General features: G+C 34.0%; 1 long non-coding RNA gene across 1 annotated transcript; it reads right to left on the bottom strand.

Annotated features, from left to right (window-relative positions):
• Positions 1-13,305: 13,305 nt before the first annotated feature.
• LOC127870244 (uncharacterized) lies at positions 13,306-14,746 on the bottom strand. Its single transcript, XR_008044718.1, has 3 exons — positions 14,644-14,746; positions 14,161-14,280; positions 13,306-13,393 (listed from the first exon to the last, which is right to left on the bottom strand). It is a non-coding gene; the product is annotated as an uncharacterized LOC127870244 (long non-coding RNA).

Genomic DNA, 14,746 nt, shown 5'->3' on the forward strand with positions numbered 1-14,746 from the left:
CAGCTTTCAATTTCCCTTTAGGCAATGCCACGAAATTGAATACATTTTCCCTGACGAATAAACCCTTTCATAATCTGTCAACACGTGACATGTTAGAAGCAAAGGGAAAGACAACGAAGTTGTGAAATTAATTGTTCCCCGTTTTATTTCGGAGAAACCGTGTTTGAAGAGATTCGTCGATGTCGTCGACACATTAATATCAGAGCCTTAAAACGATGATCAAGCTGAGGATTTATTTGCTCTGGTACCAGCATCCTATAAATGTTTGTACAAACACCGTGAATAAGAATTAGTCGGAATAAGAATTAGTCGAACAATAGCACAGGACATTTTTAATATTTACTTTATTTAATTATGGTAAAGATTATCGATGTTTTACTACCGATTAAGTATTGAAAGTTGCATTTAATAAATATAAAGAACAGACACTTATGAAACAGAACAATGATTAGAGTGAAGTTTGTCGGTGAATATTCTCCAATACTGGGTCATGCGAGTTGTGTATCGTGTTATTTCTTAAAAGTTGACCCAGCATTTGTAAAAATTTGCAAGAAATTCATTTCTGCGTTGAATAAGACCGAGATCGTGAAAATCGCTGCACAATTAATGAAGATATGGCTGTTCAAAGCGATGCACCCCGTTTTGGGCAGATTTTGAGTTGCATACCTTGTTATATATATATTAGATAGTGAAATGTTTTTTTCAGAAAAGTTAATTATTCGTTATAATATGATTATTTATCATTCAAAATGAAGTTTTCACTAATTAATATCATAGCCACACGCTAACCACCTGTGACTCACTCATAAGAAACAGAAATATGGTAAGGAGGTATCATTCACAATCTTTAACAAACCAATAGCACATCATTTATATGACTTTAATATTTTTATATTTCTTAAAAAAAATTTCAATATGCAGATCATTACATTTGAATCTTGAATCTTAAATATACATTTGATATAATAAGATTATAAAATGAATTAAGTGACATGCGTGTAAAGTCAATATGACTTTATATTAATATAGATAAATTACAAATCATTAGCATCATTCTTCTGCCACATTACGTCCTCATTATGTGAATCACACCCACTATCGAAGAGAAGGCAACTTCGCTCTCGTATTGGACTCATAATCGATCAAAGGTAATCTGACATTCCTCTGATGCTACAGAGATACTGTCATTCAGTCCTGGTGGAAGAACAACCCAGTCAGGACGGGCCTATGATGGTTTAATGGACCAGAGTCTCTCGTCTCAATAGCAAGCATGAGACGTGCATGTTCATGGGTTGTGTTTGTGTTCGGATTACTGGTCGTAAGCGTCATCAGCAGAAGGGTATATGTATACTATAATTTGTATTTATCACTGCTGCTATTTGATACTGCTTTTTTAACAAACTCATATAAAAACGAACGCACGCATACTTATAAACGAAATTGTATGATTAGAGTTAACATAAAATACATACAGAATACCATCTGTTAATTGCAATTGAAAACTTACATTTTATTAACATGTCCATACATATAAACAATTTAAATGGTGGGCTAATGATCTTATTAAAATGCAAGTGTTTTGATATTTGATATTTTAACATTTCTCTTAATGTTCAAACGAAGTAGAACAAAATGAAGCATTGGGTAGGCTATGCAGGATAAATTACATTAATATTGTTCAATATTTACTATTATAAAATTACATGCGGAAAATGTATTGATGATATTAAAAAAAGCATCGTTGATACATTTGAACATTTTTTAAACTAAAATCACAATTCCAATATGGCTTTAAGTAATGTGAGATTTTGTACTGAAACGCACAAGGAGAACCATTCCAAACAATTAGAAACAAAACAAGAACATTTTCTTATAAAGAGAAAAATGTTTTATTACGATAGTCTTTGCTGACAGCACACAAAGTAATGAAATATAGCTCAGAGAACACGTGTGCTTTTCGTGACTCATTGTAATACATGTTTTCATAACAATTTTAATCTTATTATTTTGCTAATAAGAATGTTAAATAAAAACACAATAAAACACATATAAATCTGTGTAACACGAACGGCCGGTTTGACCTTCTCTATCTTGGTGAAATGTTTTTGCAACATGGCCCGAGGAAAAATTAATTTCACAACTCGGATGTTCCTCGGAACTCCGCCTGTTATAACGTGTCATATAATAGCAGTTATGGAAGGATTTATTCACTGAGAAAATGAATCTTTTTTTGTTGCCTTGTTTTAAAGGGAAATTGAAAATTGTGAATGCTAAAAGTTTGACAAATGATGTTTAATGTATTTAAATTGACCAAACTTTGGAAATTACGGTTTCAGAACTAACCTATGTCAGTAAATTAATGGACAAATGTTTGCAAACAATACTAAATACATATTCGAATTAAGGTTTGCATATCCAATAATGTTTAATTATAACTTGATTTTAATATTGTTATTTTATTAATAACACAACGGACAGCGCTTTCTGAAACCGGTCTTCACGCATGTGCTTATAGGTTCGTTGCGGTCCGTACAGGCCTATTATATGTCATGATTTTTTTCTTTAAATGAGTATCTTCTTAACGAATATCCAGTATAGGCGAAACATGTAGTCCCTGATAAGCCCATGCGGTCGCCTAGTAATCCTGTGTTTACTAAAGCCAAGGCTTATATTCAACGAAACTTTATGTGCGTGCATTAGGCCCGGTTTTCTAAGCGCGAGGCCAAAGTGTGTTTATTCAAGTTTATTGGTTTGCAGTGTTTTTGTACGCAATCAAGTCAAAAAGGAACCCCTTATGTTAAATTTAATATCGTATATGTTTTTTTGCACGTTGGTCGTGATCGTCCGTTTTAAATGTATTTATCTATTATAGTCTCATCAATGTACACAGTATATACTCACATACATAACACAGTTTAAAATACAGTACATTGCCAATCTAAACAGATTTACAAGAGACTTTGAATGTTTTATGTATATGTTTTGCCACGTATTTCTAGCCAATGCAATACTATTTGTTTTGTTAAGAATAATTAGGTTACCTCAAGTTCCGCTTTCTTGAATAAATGCCGTTGGATTACAGCACTATGAAAATACAACATCCTAAAACTAAAATTTGAATCAATACTTTGATGAGTGTATTGGATTGTAAAAGAGAGCAATATTTTGTGTTCCAGTACACGTACTGCTCAGAAGGATGCTGTCCCGAAGAATACTGTGCCTTCAAGCTGATTTGCTATCCAAAAATTAGGTGCACGTACGGATGTCCTGATGGCGAATGTTTGCAAGAGCTATGCATGCCTATGCGACCATGCACACGTGACTCCGAGTGCAGTATCGCGCAAGTGTGCACGAGGAACTATAACCTTGGTTACGACACGTGTCAGTATAACCTTGAGATCGGCAAAAGTGTGTGCGTTGACACGAAAGGACGTTCTCTACGCATACCAATAAGTTGATTGGACGCCAGCAGTATGATGCATCCAGGGGGACCAGTTAGATAATAACCGTCTGTATTATTAATAATGTGCATTATACTATATCTAATCTGCTCTGGTCATACGCAGGCGGTTTGTGTCGCATAATACTTTTGATGTAATATACATATGTGGACCATTTGTTGTTGCCCAGCTTTTTTATGTGAATGTTATCTAACAACTGTAACTGTAATGATGCATTTATTTATAATATGAATGCACTGGTTTAACACGACATACGAGTCGCGCTATTATTTTTGTAACGAGGTCACACAATATTGTCGCCATAGATACATTAATACACTGATACATACGAAAACTTTGCAAACAATTCACAATACTAAAATAATATCGAGACAGCCCAGTGGTGGCACGGTATTGTCGTATATAATACACGGGTCATTTCTTTCGACTGTCTGGCCTGATAATTCTGGCAAACCTCTGGAAATTGCATAATTATTGGCAATAAATTATCTAAATAACCCATTGATATATGTATTTCAGTAGAGCAATAAATAAAATGATAATTACACGATTGTTAACGTATACATAAAGTAAAAGCGATAAATAAGGCATGCCTATGGTGGTTTAATGGCCCAATTAAAACACATGTCTTAGTGATTATTCGAATCCCTATTGTGTATTTGTTAATTTTGTTGGGCCTGAATCATGTTTTTGTTTAATAATGAACGGATGTATGGTTCATAATAGACAATTACCAAAGGCTTTTTTGGAATTATCTTGTAATGGACATTCTCACAATTCGAAAAGTTACACTCCACACTTCATTCACACTTCATTCATCGCGTTGTATTTACTTCCTTTGTATGTATTTTTAATGTGGACGAAGTCTGCCTTAAGTGCTTTGTGCCGCGCTAACACTGCAAATGGAATGAAACTTTCTGATTTTCATAAATTCATAAATAATTTAACCACAGCGCCTATATTATATAAGATTGCTTCGGGTGCCATTGTGCATCATAGCTATCATATATGGTTTTATAAATATATATGCATGCTTTGGTGCGGATTATGCAAATAAGATGTTAATTTTTATATCTCAATTGACAAACTTAAAAAATAATTGTTCTCATCATTTCATTCAATTACCCATACAAATTATAAATACACTTAACTGTATAGGATCTTTTGAAACCTGTATAATAATAATTTATCCGGAACAGAGAATTTTGTAAAATGTTTGCACGAACTGTATCGTGTGGTTTAAATGACACAATTGTAATATTATGTTATTGCTTAAGTTCAAACAACATTATTTCATTATATTTTCGTAACCTTGTCTTTTTTACCAAGGCAGTTAAATGAATAATATTTACATAACGTTTTCAAATACCTTTTACACATCGCCAGTAAATATACCTTTAATACTGCTTTTAATATAGCAATGGATCTCAACTTTAATTTTTACATCATCTTAAAGATGTTTAATGATTTCCAATTACCGAAATGCAGTTATTATATAATACTATACGAACGACATTAACTTATATAAACACCAAAGCAATTTAAGGACCCAAATTTAAAATAATATATATATATATAGCCAAATTACGTTGATCATCCTCCAATCGCATACGCCTTTTATTTATTTTTCTTGGAATAAAAAACAACAAATTAACATCGAAACAGAAAAATACTGAATAACTGAAAACAAATGTTTGCAAAATAAAACTAGATTGCAACAGACACTGACGAACTTTTAACACATCTTTGTACAAAGGCAATTTGATCATTAAGATAAAGATGATTTGTTTTGCATAACGATGGACTTTATTTATTCTCAACCAAAAGATAATTATGTCATATAACTTTTACAGTTCAAAAATAGAATTCCTTTCTTTACGCCCACATACACATACACAAGCGTTTAAACATATGAGTTGAGTTCACTTAATGTTGGATCGTATATATTTTAAAGTAGAAAAACAGACGATGGGCATTAATTGGTAGCTCTGCAAATATACCTTTCTTAAGAGTTGAGTGCACACCATTTTGGAGACTGTATACGTATATCTTTTTTTAAATACAGACAATGATTCACAATTCTGTTAATACTAGTCGCAAATAAAAATGTCTTCCTTGACGATCAATTTAACAGTAAGGTCATTCAGCTGTGAACATTTGACGGAAATCATCTAGTATGTGAAGATGAGTTGTGTACGCAAAATGTTGAGATTTACTTGCATAAGTTTAACAGTTTGCAAAACAATATTAAACATACGACGGAGACCATTATTAACTGCGTTGAATGACTAACTATTAAACAGGAAGAAGCGTTGGATATTCATCGATCTCTACTATTAGCTTTTTGAAAACACTGCCAAGAGCTACATATCTTATATGCCACTATCTTGAATTCATAACAACGGAATCATATATGAATACTTCCTTTGGCTATTTTGTACCTTATTCTTGCACAAATGTTATCATCCATAAATATCAATGTGTTTATTTTGTATATTATATCAAAGGAGTACTCGGCATTTGCATGTGAAGAAAACGATTGATGATTATGAAATATGCCAATGAACTTTGATGCAAATTGTCATTACTGTTTATATTGTTATGAATTATAATTATATCAAACAAAAGCACAATGCAACAAGTCATGGCAGATAGAAACAAAAGTCGACAAAAGTTCAATGCATACAATAGTATAATTATGTATAATTTAATATCATCATAATGGTTATTATTTTTATTTATTTTTAAATAATTATTATATTTTTTTTATAAATATAATGCATGTTTTCTCCGGATATCAACTTCGTTGACATATTAGTAAAACTGTCTCATATAGGTTCTATTCAAAAGACACTTTGACATTTTTGTTTTTGTCACATTAATCTGTTCACAGTCCGATCTTACCTGTTTTGGATTTACACTATATTATATCTGAAAAAGTTGTATTTACGCAAACTGAAACAGAATATTTTGTTTTATTTTCGTTCATAAAAGAAACATGTGTCCATTTCTTTTTAGTTCAATGCGGAAGTGACAGATCTAAGACAACATTGAGAAACGAGACATTTGCCACCGAGTGTCTCAAAACACGTTTTATTGTATATATTTTTAGTGCTGAAGAGTCAAATGTTACATGTAACATCTCAAAATTACCAAAGCGCCGTGAAATGGTTATTTATTCTATAAACATTTAAGTTCGGATTCTATTAATGGGCAAATATTGGTAAATGGGTTGGAATGGACGTACACAATGTCTTACACACGATGACTGTACCCACCAAACAAGATATCTCGACCCACGTTTTACTACCGAGAAGCATTAGGGTCGTTATTCTCAATATAATTCAATATATCGTAAATTTGCACCATTCCTATTCAGAAGAATAACCAACAAGTGCATAACTATATGCGTGGGGACGTGTTTTGATTAAAATTGTTTAATCTTTAACTATTTGTATTGCAAATTAATTATGTATGAATGTATAATAATGAATCTACTGGGATATGTTTGTTCAAGCAAAACATAATTTTGATATTAATGCATGTGCATCTTACAGGATATCTAATCAAAATGATATTCAATCATTTGACCTGCCCATGCTTGGTTCATATTAAGTACATGGGCAGCCCATTTGTGACCCTCATAGGCACAACATTGAATTCCTCTTCGACAGCCCAGATGTGATCCATGTGCAACCCGGTTTCACTTTCATTATGAACCCTTACTATGAAGTGTTTGGTGCACAATAATAATTATGATAATTGAGGCATTCCAAGCACATTCAAAACTTGTAACAAGTTTAAGCCCCGAACATCATAGATAATATCATTTACAGCATTTCCAACAACATCAATAAAATTCTGCTGTCGTCGGCCGAAGAAGTTATTGGAAGAGAGAGAAGGTTAAACAAGCAATGGGTGACGACAAAGAGCATGGACCTATGCGACAAAAACAGAGCTGAGGCGTGAAAAGTAGACCAATATGGACAATTTTGGTTAAATACCAGAACGCGAAAATGGAAGTGGGGAAAAAATTGAAAGAGGCCAAGCAGGAGTGGGTTATGGAACATTATATCAACATTAACAAAACATAGACTATATGCAGCAGTACACTTAGTCCAAGACCAGTGTTATAGCCGACGCTGACGGGAATCTCCTAAACGTTATTGCCGCAGTACAAACGGATGAACCGAATTCTGCAGCGTCGTCTATAGCTACCCGCTTTAACCAGACCCCAGTCTCATTAAAACTATAACAATAGAAGCGAACACAGACACTTCTGTCCATACTAAAGGTAGAGTTGGTAGATGCAGTGAGCAGCACGAAATAGGAATATCTTCACGAGAGGATAACATGTCTTCCGAACTGATTAGGAAATGCAACGATTGCAGCAATACTGACACTATGATGGAAGATCTGGAAGGTGAAGCAGTGGCCGTAGGAATGACAGCTGTCGCTCGTTATCTTCCAACCAAATAAATGGCAATCAAGCTATTCGAGAATTACCTTACCATAATCCATATCAGGAATCTCAGCAAAGTCATAGTACGCATCCATTACAATTGCCTGAAAATTAAAGCCGAAGAACTGATTTCGGAGGAGTAGGCTGGATTTAAAACATGGCGGAGCAGAGTGGAACAAATCGTCAACTGCACAGTCATCATTGCGAAACACCTGCAACACCAACATGAGCTTTTCCACAACCTCTCCGACTTTAAGAAACTTTCCGCCCGCATGTGGCATGAATGTCAATGGCAGGTTCTGGGAGAATTCAACATTGACGGAGGTCTGGTGCAATTCATAAAAAAACGGACATGCAAGTAGCGCATTACTTCTCAGCGGTCAGATGGGTGACGTCTTCAGGACATCAGTGGGCGTCCATCAGGGATGGTTGATCTTCGCCGTTCCCAAAGACCACCACACCTCCATCTCGAACGGTCGCAGATTGATCTTCAACTTGCACCAGCAGTAATCTCCAAGACCTGCCTAATATACTTATGAAAGAAAACGAGCATACGATATGGAGGTTTTGGCGGAGATCAGAGTCGAAGATAATGGTGAACAACAAGAGCAACAACAGTGCAGATATGAACATGAACGGGAAAAAGTGACCAGTTTCAAATCTTTGTGAGAAACCCTTTCCAACGATGGTAACAGTGCCGCTGAGATCAGAATTAGAATTGCCATGGCGACCGCAGCAATGGTAAGACTCACGATGTTTTTGATATAAATCTCCACCATCTTACCCACGAAGTACAGACCATAGAAGCCCTCGCAGTTTTCAATTGGTCAGTTGTAAGAATAGTCGAACAAAACACCAAAGCTAATATAAATCAATGTAACATTTTTTTTTTAAATATGTACTGCTAAATATTTTAGTGTCATGTCTTTTTTTTCTCTCCTTTTCATATCTTTGTTACATATGTACAATAACAATATTATTCTTTATTAACATACAAGCTAGATAAAAATGAATTGTTTTATTTGTGCATATAACTTTATTATAATACAATCAATTATTGTGGTATGATTTGTACCATGTCTATATATCCATAGTAGGCATAATGTGTTTGAATGTCTCTCTGAATATATTAACTCATAGTTGTTGTCGTTATATTTTGTGAAACTACGAGGGATGCTTATATAAAGCATCAAATACTTCCCTCATTGTATGATCACTGATGGCCGATTGGTCTTAGTGGTAGACTGTCGCTTGAAGAGGATATGAGGAGGATTTGTCATATCTAACTGTAGTCGTAGGTGTACTGTAATACTACCCTTGCTGTTTACTTCATTTAACAATTATTCTGTATTTTAAGAACTTGTAAATACAACTTGCACCGTTATATATTTTCAAAATGTAATAAATCATGTGGGCACATTTAAATGTGTTAGGTATGTATAAGAATCATCTGATCATTTGTCTTATTACGAACAGCCGTCAATCGACACAGGAGAGAAATATTGTACTTCAACTTAACGAAGCCTACAATAAGGGAGGCTTCCGCTAAATACAGGTTTATAAGCATGACAGCGGTGATTCAATTGCGATTAAACAGAGTTATTGTATCTTTCATATTTTCGTTCAATACCCGTTTATACTCTAGGGCCCTACTCTGGCGATGATGAGGACTGACATGAGAATTATATATACGTTCAAATTTTAACCGTCACCAATGGAATAAACTAAAACGTTGCACAAAAGATGGCTGATTTAAGTGCTACCACATAGCGCAAATTCAATTAAATTAAAATAACAAATGTCTTCCGTCGTGTTTCATGTCTTAACGATAATTGTCTTTGTGACAATTGTCAACATCTTTACTCTTATACTCATAACAGGACCGTCATACATTCAATATTGTATATGGATGAACTATGTAATCGTGTGATAAGTATTGAGCCGAAATGTAAGATCATAACGTCTGCATTTGCCTATGACCAAAGGGCATTATTATTTTGCACGTTATTAATAATACAGGCGGTTATAATCACACTGTTCCCACTGGATATGTACTATTACTAGCGTTCTATCAATTTATAGGGTAAACAGAAGTTATTCTAGAATTTCGTGTTCATACCTAGAATGTCAGACTGTTTTGCGTAACTTTTTTTTATATCAGATTTGGTTTGAGAATACATGTGGATGTGCGTTAAGTGTGTTCACTTATTCCTTTATACACTGGTGTACTATGGTATTTTATGTTAAATGTTATACCACATGTATACTGTTTCTGTTTCGTTAACCTTTCGGAGGCATAGTGTCCTAAACAATATCAGTTTAATTAAATTCCATGCATATAAATAATAGTTCAAAATATGTGTACCGGGGTATATAAGTGTACCCTGTTTATAATGTCAATGTTAACTTTATTGATCGCTCACGAAATGGAAGATATTGTAGTATGCAAACATATTATTTTTATACTTTTTGTTAAAGTAACATAAATACTCAAAATCAACTCACATTTCGCAAAATATTTTGTAAAATAATGTGACAATTACATTAAATGAGTATAAAACAACAGGAGAAACAGAAGTTCTATTATTAGAGTGCAGTTTGTCGGTGTTCATTCTCCAATAGTCTTGTTTCTCATGCGTAACTATCATGGGTTAAATAAAACCATGGTTAGCATGGGTTAAAACAATGTTTAACATACGTAGGTGGACTAAGGGTTTCAAACGAATACATTGTTTGCTAATCATCGATCTCTTGTAGTTGCTTTCTGAAAACATAGCTAAGAACTACACACATATTGTTTCACTAGCTTCATTTCATTACAATAGAATCATCTATAAAATTTACTTTGGGCTAATTGACCTTTCGACAGCCGATTGATTGACAGGCTTATTAACCAATCAGATTACAGCATAGATTAGGCCCGTTTCTATCCGACATTTTGTCCGTCAAACTCGCCGTTGTCCGACACATATCTTATACGTAATTCTGTGTTTTAAACAAAGAAAATGGTAAAAAGGTGCTGTTATGGTACTTGTTATTGAGACACAATGTATCCAGAACGGTTAAAAGATGGAACTACGTTTTTTCCGTTCCCTAAACCGGGTACTAATCTTAAAAATGCAAACGTTGGATTCGTCTTTTTGGTCGTCCACGCGAACAGCTTAATCTCAACATATTAAGCGATCGCCCGAAAGCAAAACGCATCTACGTTTGTTCTAAGGTTGTAATAATAAGATACAACGCGAAAATAGAAAATGTAAGTTTTGCAACGGACACGCTATAGAAAACGAGTATCCCTTTTTACTTGTTTGTCCTCTATATAGAGAAATTAGAAAGGAACATTAAAAACCATATTTTCAAAGGTGGCCAACGTTAAATAAATTTGACATTCTAATGCAGTCGGCTAATAAAAAAGACATTCTAAACTTTGCTAAATATATTATTAATGCTAATGCAATGCGTAATAATAAAGACAATCAGTTATAATTTTTAATAATATCACATAGAATAAAGCATTTTTATTTCTTTCGGTTTAAGTCTTCCGAATTTAATGTAGCTAGTTTTATATCCTTAAAAGTTAAGAAACTATTTTAAAATGCGCATGTAATTATCAATAGGTGCCAATAAATGTCATTTTACACCATATGCGGGCTTTCTACTAATGCGTTATCAAAACAGATGCCGCAAACTGTAAATGCCACTTGACACGTTGATACCCAGTCTGATTAGCGAGGTTTTTTGTACGTGAAAATTCTTTCAACTTCTTATATTTTAAACATTGCAAACAATAGTTTAAGAGGAAATTTATAATATATTGTGTATGTTACTTTTTTGACGACATTGACTATGTTATTCGATTAAAACGATGCTCATGGGTCATTTTGACATAACGCATTGTTGATATGTGTTATATCGGATTTGAATGAAACGTTCTTCGTCGTCTTATATAATAAATTTACTTACCTGTGCCACATTTGCAATGTTGCCATCTCAGATGGTCACAATGTGCTATCATGGGACATCTCTACCGTACAACCCCAAAGCAAAAAAACAGTTAATACTAACAATTCTAGCTGCCCTACCTGGAAACAAGACCAAAGAGACCAATTTATAATAAACATTAACAAACCCCAATTAGAGGAGTTATATCTTAGCCTTAATACATACCCCCAATCACAACAAACATTGGACTATATCACACATGCATTGCAAAACATCTTTCAAAATGCCTCCTCAAAAACATTCATAAATCCAAATCCAAATTATAGAAACAATTATCCCAACAATAAACCATGGTTTGGGCCCAAATGTCACCAATCAAGAAATCAATATCACGATGCAAAAGCCAAATACAATATTAATAAAAATAGTGATAATAAATTAAGTTTGAAACATGCCAGCAATCATTATAAAAGGACTATCAAATTTTATGTTAATAAATAAAAACTAAGCACCAGTGCTAAATTACGTGCAATGAATGACAAAAACCCTAAAAAATACTGGAAGTTCATTAGGGGTCTCAAACCAAAAACAAAAGAAAACAGCTCTCCACCACTTGAATTTTTTACGAACACTTCAAAGAGATAAATAAAAATTCAATAGACGATAACCGTTTCAACAATGATATAGAAGATATACCCAACACAAATGATTTTTTAAATATGGAAACAAGCCAGGATGAAATTTGCAAATGTATACTAAAACTGAAAAATTCAAAAGCACCTAGTCCCTCCGATCACATATTAAATGAATACATCAAATCAACAAAAGATATCTTGCTCCCTTTTTACACTAAATTGTTCAACTGTGTTCTACAAACAGGTATTATCCCACTATCCTGGCTTGAAGGCACTATAATACCATTTTTTTTAAACAAAGGGAGCCCAACGGAACCAAGCAATTATTGGCCTATAACACTGCTCAGCTGCATGGGCAAATTGTTTACCTCAATTTTGAACCAAAGACTAAACACTTTTCTTGAATTAAATAACATATTAGAGGAAAATCAAGCTGGCTTCCGTAAGGGTTACTCTTGCGCAGACCATATTTTTACCCTTCATGCGTTAATAGAGATAATTAAAAAACGCAAACAAAAACTTTTCTGCGCCTTCATTGATTTTTCGCAGGCGTTCGATAAAGTGTGGAGAGCTGGCCTCTGGCACAAAGTACTAGGCATGCAAATTATTGGCAACTTTTTCAGAGTCCTTTTAAATATGTACAGCAACATAAAATCATGCGTTTCCCTAAATGGAGAATGCTCCCAGTACTTTTTGTCAGAAATAGGAGACAAGGAGAAAATTTATCGCCAGTACTTTTCTCGCTTTTCTTAAATGACCTTCATTCATACCTGCATATAAATGGATCTGTTGGGGTTGAACATATCAACCCAGATACTGCAATATTGTGGCTTAAGCTTCTGGTCCTATTGTATGCAGATGACACCGTTATTGTCTCAAGTAGTGCCTCTGACCTGCAAAACTGCCTTAATACGTTTCATAATTATTGCAAAAACTGGTACCTAAATATTAATATTACACAAACAAAAGTTATTATCTTCGGCGCTAGACAAACAAGGAACTTTAACTTTAAAACTTATCACTATCTTGGCGTCACATTCTCTAGTAATGGATCTTTCTTAAACGCTCGCAAACATGTAAAAGAACAAGCCTCAAAAGCCATGCACCTTCTTTGGACTCGTGTTAACAATGCAAATTTACCTATCGACTTAGCTTTTAAACTCTTTGATCATACTATTCTACCCATTCTTACTTATGGCTCAGAAATATTTGGATATGAAAATTTAGAAATATTAGAACAGGTTCACAAAGATTTCATGAGAAAAATCACAAAAGCCCGTCGGTCAACACCAATCAACTTTCTATATGGTGAACTAGGACGCTACCCTTTAAGCATTAATATTAAAACAAAAATGATCTCCTTTTGGAATAGACTCATTACAGGCAAAGAAACAAAATATCTTTACTAACTTACCAACATATGTTGTCACAACCAAATTTAAATTTCAAATGGTTAAATAAAATTAAAGAAATCCTTACATCTGTTGGAAGACCAGACATCTGGCAAAACCAAACACAAATTACACAAAACAACATCCACATACAAATAAAACAAACACTAATCGATCAATTTAAGCAATCATGGAACGCTGAACTTCAAATAAGCAACAAAGGGCGCATCTACAGCAGTTTTAAAAGTAACCGTGAGTTTGAGCCTTACCTGATTAAAATTCATCCCGATGAGTCCCAAAGTATCTTTAAATTCCGCACTGCCAACCACCTCCTCCCTGTAGAAACTGGCCGCTATGAAAGCATCCCATTCCATGATCGCCTTTGCAACCTATGTAACACACACGAAATAGCTACTGAAAAACACTATTTAATGACATGCCCTAATTTTGATAACGAACGGCATCGATATTTAGGAAACCAAATAGAAAGGCATGCAACATTTAACGAAATCATGACGCCGTCATAAATAGTAGAAATGAAAGAGCTTTCGAAATTCAGCAGAATTATAATGAAGAAATTTATCAGGCATTAGACTATTGCATTGAGTTTTATATCTTCGAAAAACAACAACAACAAAACGCCAATGCCTCCGAACTCACTTACTTTAATTATTCACGATGCAAGTTTATCTAACGCCTATAACTATAAATGCTTGATATATTACTTACTCTCCAACTGCTAAATGGCTTACCTCAATTCGCAGGTGATATCCAATTAATTTTGCACCGACATCTGTTAAAAACACGCGTCTGTCTAAACCGATAATATCCACACGAGTCGATCCATAACTTTTA

The sequence above is a fragment of the Dreissena polymorpha genome, chromosome 2 (assembly GCF_020536995.1).
Source record: "Dreissena polymorpha isolate Duluth1 chromosome 2, UMN_Dpol_1.0, whole genome shotgun sequence".
In the NCBI taxonomy this organism is placed as follows: Eukaryota; Metazoa; Mollusca; class Bivalvia; order Myida; family Dreissenidae; genus Dreissena; species Dreissena polymorpha.